This window comes from Elephantulus edwardii, unplaced genomic scaffold (genome assembly GCF_000299155.1).
Source record: "Elephantulus edwardii isolate Elephantulus edwardi_28Jun2011 unplaced genomic scaffold, EleEdw1.0 scaffold00200, whole genome shotgun sequence".
Classification (NCBI taxonomy): domain Eukaryota; kingdom Metazoa; phylum Chordata; class Mammalia; order Macroscelidea; family Macroscelididae; genus Elephantulus; species Elephantulus edwardii.
In genome coordinates, this window is record NW_006399950.1 from 2,644,864 (window position 1) to 2,650,883 (window position 6,020).

Here is a 6,020-nt window from a genome sequence, read left to right on the forward strand (position 1 = left end):
AGGTCCTCCTCAGTTTCAGCAAGCAGGGTTGTGTCATCCACATAACGCAGATTGTTGAGAAATCATCCACCAATCTTGACCCCACATTTCTCCTCATAGAGCACATCCTCCTGGACAATCTGTTCTGCATATAGGTTGAAACGGTATGGAGATAGGATGCATCCCTGGCATATGCCCTTCCTAATTTTGAACCAAGCAGTGTTCCCTTGTTCCGTTCTGCAACTGCCTCCTGGTCCAAGTATAGGTTTTGCATTAGCATGATCAAGTGTTCTGGGATTCCCGTTCTTCTCAGAGTCAGCCACAGTTTGTTATGATCCACACAGTCAAATGCCTTTGCATAGTCAATGAAACACAGATAGACATTCCTCTGGCCAAAGTAGCAATGCATAAATTAACACACTAGCTTCAACTGAGAGGAGATTTCCCCAAGAGTAACTCAGAAGAATGAAAAAATCTCCTGCCTCTACTTATTGGGATTTCTTCCTTTTACTTTCTAAATATATAGAGGAACTAAGGGCCCTATCTGGAGAAAAATAACCTAACAAGAAAACAAAGGAACACATATTTTAACTGTAAAGCAGATTCGTAACTATGCTCACTCACTCAGGCATGAATCAGCTCAGCCTCATAGCAGCCCCTGCAATGGGTTAAAGGCTGTAAATTGACCCTGGATGAGATGAATTGACACACTAAGTGAGATGATGTGGGCTGGTGTGTCGGAGATTGTGGGACTGGGTTCAGAGCTAGTGTACAGAGGGTCGCTATGTAACGCAGGTAACTAACTCGAGGGCAACAACAGCAACAACATGCGCAGCAGGAGAGTGCCCGTCGACCCCCCTCAAAGCTGCTGATGGATTCTAACTCCCACAAACGGCAGCCTTGGGTCAGCGTGTCAATTCCCTCAGCCTCCCCAGATGACCGTCACAAGATCAATCGTGACACATCCATTCGCCAGGCTGGTAAAGATGCTTGGAGTAAGTATGCCACCAGCAGGTCATCTACAGTGGACAGGTCAGTGAGCTTCCAGACTAAAACACGAAGAGGAAAGGAAGGGCTGATAATGCACCTCCCAAAACCTGCCACTCAGTTTCCTGTGGACGCAGCAGAGCATCACCCAACACGGAGCTGGAGCATGGGCCCCAGGTTGTAAGGTCTCAGAACACAGTGGCTGCAGCCATGGCCACAGGTGCCCAGGATCAGGAGCTGCGTGGTCACCTTGAGTCCGGCCAACTTGGCACCAAACAATAATAATGATGGCTCATATTTACGCAGCTTTTCTATGTTCACATATTTCACAGATGAGTCATTAACATCCGCTCCACAAGGGCAAGAACATCCAAGTGATTGACCCGCTCTTCAATCTCCTGTTCCTGGAGCAATGCTTGCTAGCAAGACTGTTATATACTCACCTATTTCAGTGGAAATTTATGAGACATATTGGTCTTTCATTCAATCAGTCATAGACAGTTTGTTTTAGTGTTTGGCGGAGCTCCGCAATTCAAACAAGCTTGGAAGCAGGAGTGGCATCCACTTCCGGAACAACTTGCCTCCAGAAAGTCTGTGAACGATTCTCTGTTGTTGAGCTAGTTCTGATTCATCATGAACCTCCCCTGGGTTTCCACCAACCTTAATGAGAGAAGACAGTCATCTTTCTCTCATGGGGTCACTGGGAGATTTGAACCACTAATCTTTTTGTTAACCTTATGCACTACCCCACCAGTGTGCCTCCCAGGTGTGTCTCAGGAAGGAATTCTCCCTCAGGATCTGCATGGAGAACTCACTGACTTACTAGAACCATCCAGTGATCATGGCCCAAAGCCATTGCTCTGACCATTGCCAGGGGGCAGGGCCCAGAACCAGTCCTGCGACATCAGTGCATTTATCCCAATCACTCAGCCACAACTGATGGGCTGTGACTGCCCAGTTGTGACCTTTCGGCCGAGCGCTGTGGCCATGGCTCAGGATCATGTGTGGCACCTTGTGGACGGTGTTTCTCGTTGTGAAATGACGTGTCTCTGTCTTGTTTACGCCTTCCTAGAAGGCCCTTTACGGAACATGTTTGAACCACGGCTGTCTTTCCCGCAGCACAGAGAGAATCATGATGTTGGAGGTCGAGTTCCTGCTTCAACAGTCAGAGCAGCTGTTTCCTCACTGCGCTGTGGAGCGGCTGTCTGCAGCCTGGGAACGCAGTCAGGCGTTCTCCTGGTCTGGACCCTTTCAAGACTGTCAGTACCTCTTTTTGTTTTATTTGTATGGAGAATAGTTTTTGCTCTAGAACAGGCTCTCAGAGGATGGGGCTGCCTTGATAATCTGGATGGGGCCTGATGACCAGGATGCAGAAGGCACTGCACAGTGCTGCGACCCCCATGGAGGAAGACGCGCATGGACTCAGGAACCAGGAGATGGAGGTTAGCGTGGTCCCCCGCTCCTTCCCTCTTTCTGTCCCTGTGACTCTTGGCTCTGCAGTGGGAGCCCTGGTCTCCAGGACACACAGCCTCTCTGGCGACACAGCAGTGGTCCCACTGGGCCACAGATCCGGTCCCCAGCAGCTTTAGGCTCTTTGGGCACAAAGCCTAGAGCTCAAGAAGAGGACATTCCAGCTTGGCAGGAAGTTGACCCTACATAGCTGGAGGAGCGTCACTTCTCTCCTACAACTAGTTCTGACTCACAGGACAGACCTGTGTGTGTACCATGGAGTGTTCCTGGCTGGGTCAATCGCAGCAGGCTGCTAGGTCTTCCTCTCAAGGTCTCTGAGTGAGTTTGAATTGCTAGATTGCTTTTGGCCAGTAGCTGAGGGCTTAAGTATTTGTGCCACCACTTTACATACATGAGTTCTAGTGGTCTGGCGGGTCAAGAGTTTTGCTGCCAACCTTACAGGCTCTGTGAACCCAACATTACAAGGGTTTGATGAGAATTAAATGATGTTTTACAAGTGAAGTATTTACTCAGCACAGTGCCTAAGAAATAGAAAATGTTTTAGAACATTTGCTGTTTCCACTTTTCAGCTAAGAAGCAACAGTGCATTTCCTTGTCTATGAAGCAACCAGTCAGCTTCTCCTTTGTCACCATGGATACCTGAGTGTTGCTGTCATGATGGAATCTACGTCACTAATATCTCCACTACCAGCAGTTCACGCAGGGAGGACAGCTTTCAGGGAGCGTTCAGGCTGAGACAGACTACGAGGAGAGTCCTGGTGATCTATTTCCATGAAAGTGGCAAGTGAAAACCCTTATGGTTGTCAGCAGACTGTTACCTGGTCCAGTGCTGGATGAAGGCATTCGATGTGGCTTCTGGGCCAGAGCTGCCTCCTCAAAGGAGACCTCCGCCTGCCAAGGTGGCGTGACAAAATGAAAGAAACAGATGCAAATATCCATTAACAATCACAAAATGGGATGTGTGAAGTACGAGTCTAGGGAGATTGAAAGTTGTAAAAAGGAAACAGAACATTTAAACATCTCTCTACTAGGGCATTAGAGCCTTGGCATGGACTGATACTGGTCATTTGGAACCACACAATCATCTGAACTGGAACAGGACATTATGCTGGTAAAGGTGGGAGGTCAGAGAATGGAAGGATGGATTGACACGGTGCGACCAGGGCCTTAAGCAAAGCACAGGTGGTGAAGATGGTGCAGGGGTGGACAAGGTTTCCATCTCTTGTACACAGGGTCACTATGAGTGTGCGGTGACTTGATGGCTCCCCTAAAAACACAATGGTTTACCAAAAAATGACAAACTGACCATCAAAAAGAACATTATAGAAAATGTATCCTGAAGTACAATGCTATCAGTGATCATGTCCATAGTCTACAAGGATGACCAGTTCATGAACTATTAAATTTATACACCCACCACTAGTGCCAAGGATGAGAAAAAAAAATGGAACAGTTTTTGCCAATGCCGATCATCTGAAAACTCAGTGAATGAGGATGACAGAGGAAGAATCAATGCCTTTGGATGGTGATGTTGGAGAAGAGCACTGTGTACCCCACGGATGGCCCAAAGGGCAGACCAGGCTATCCTGGAGGAAGTGTGACCCAGGAGCTCCTTAGACGCGTGGATGGTGGGACTCAGTCTCACATTCTATGTGCATGTTGACAGGAGAAGGGAGTCTTGGGGAAAAGACATTATAGTGGGATATGTGGAGAGTCAGAAAGAGAGGAAGACCTTCAACAAGATGGATTGACACAGAGACTGTAACCATGGGCCTTGCGGAAGCTGGCAGAGGGTAGCACAAGGTTCAGAGCTGTTGTTCATAGGGTTATGTGTCAATAGTATCTCTATGTCACCTCATAACAAGAAGTGTGAAACTGATCAAATGTGCAAACACGATGCATGCTTCCTCGAAGCTGCACTTCTGCCACCATAGAAAGCCATCTGGAGACAGTGGCTGGAGTTCAGAGAGAGGGTTTTTATGTATTGTTGTATTTCAGACTCTCAACAGGTGGATTGGTGCAGTAACTGTAACAGTGGACTCAAGTATATCACAGGTGGTGAGGGTGGTGGTGCAGGATGTTGTTGATTGCCTTCCAGTCGAGCATGACTCATAGTGACCTTATGAACAAAAGGCCTGAAGCCTTTCTGTAACTATCAACACTTATCAAAGTTCATAGAGTTTCTGGAGGCATGATGTTTAGGAAGTGGATGCCACTCCTGCTTCCAAGGTGCAGGATAAGGGAAGGTTTCAGAATCTGTGCTTTGTAAGTGCTCGATGAATTCTAACATACCGACCAACAATGATCTCTATTAGCTGTAGAAAGTGTTTGTTTTTTATTATTGTAGGTTGCACACTGATAAGTAACTAGTATTCCAAAGTAGGAAACAGGATTGATGGCTGGACCTGTGGCCTTGGCGGTAGGAACAGCATGATAAAATTTTGTTGGCCAGCTCTGGTGGCCTAGTGGCAAGAAAATGCACTGCAGTCCCAGAGGTTTGCGGTTTGATTCCACAAGAAGCTGTGCTGGATGAGGAACAATCTCGTCCTGTACCAGTCAGATCCAATTTGACAGCGCGCGCGTGCGCGCGCGCACACACACACACACACACACACACACACACACACATAATTAAAAAAAAAAATTTAAGCTGCAAGTACCCCTTTTCAGCGTAAATACAAATGTATTCTATATAAGACCTCCAGGAGTGAATCCTGCAATGACAAGGAGTCTGGCGCGATTTCCTGGGCTCTGAACCTGGGCTGGTTGGAGACAGTGCAGGGAGACAGACCTGGACCTCAGACACAGGGCTGGTTCGGTGCCGGCCCCCGCGGTGCTTCGCTGCGTCCTGACAGAGCAGATGGTGCGGGCGGCGTGCACAGTGTGGGCAGCGTGGATGGCGTGGGCGGCGTGGATACCGCGGACAGTGTGGACACCGTGCACGGTGTGGACACTGTGGATGGCGTGGACACTGTGGACGGTGTGGACACCGGGGACGGCGCAGGTGGCGTGGACAGTGTGGATACCGTGGATGGCGCGAGGGGTGTGGACAGTGTGGACACCATGGACAATGTGGACACCATGGGCGGTGTGGACACCGTGGACAATGTGGACACCATGGGCGGTGTGGACACCGTGGACAGTGTGGACAGTGGGCGGCGTGGACAGTGTAGACACCATGGACAGTGTGGACACCGTGAGCGGCGTGGACACCTTGGACAGTGTGGACACAGTGGGCGGTGTGGACAGTGTGGACACCGTGAGCGGCGTGGACACCATGGGCAGTGTGGACACCGTGAGCGGCGTGGACACAGTGGGTGGCGTGGACACAGTGGGTGGCGTGGACAGTGTGGACACAGTGGGCGGCGTGGACACCGTGAGCGGCGTGGACAGCACCCCCGCGCCCACGGTCAGCCCGGGCGCGGCTCCTTTAAGGAGCGCGTCGGCACGTGACCGGCCGGGTCACATGACTCGGAGGGCAACATGGCCGCGCCCGCGGTGGAGGCGGCTGGTGGCGGGCGCCGCGCAGGGCCCCGGGCCGTCCTCCTGCTGCCGCCGCTGCTGCTGCTGCTTGTCGGGGCTGC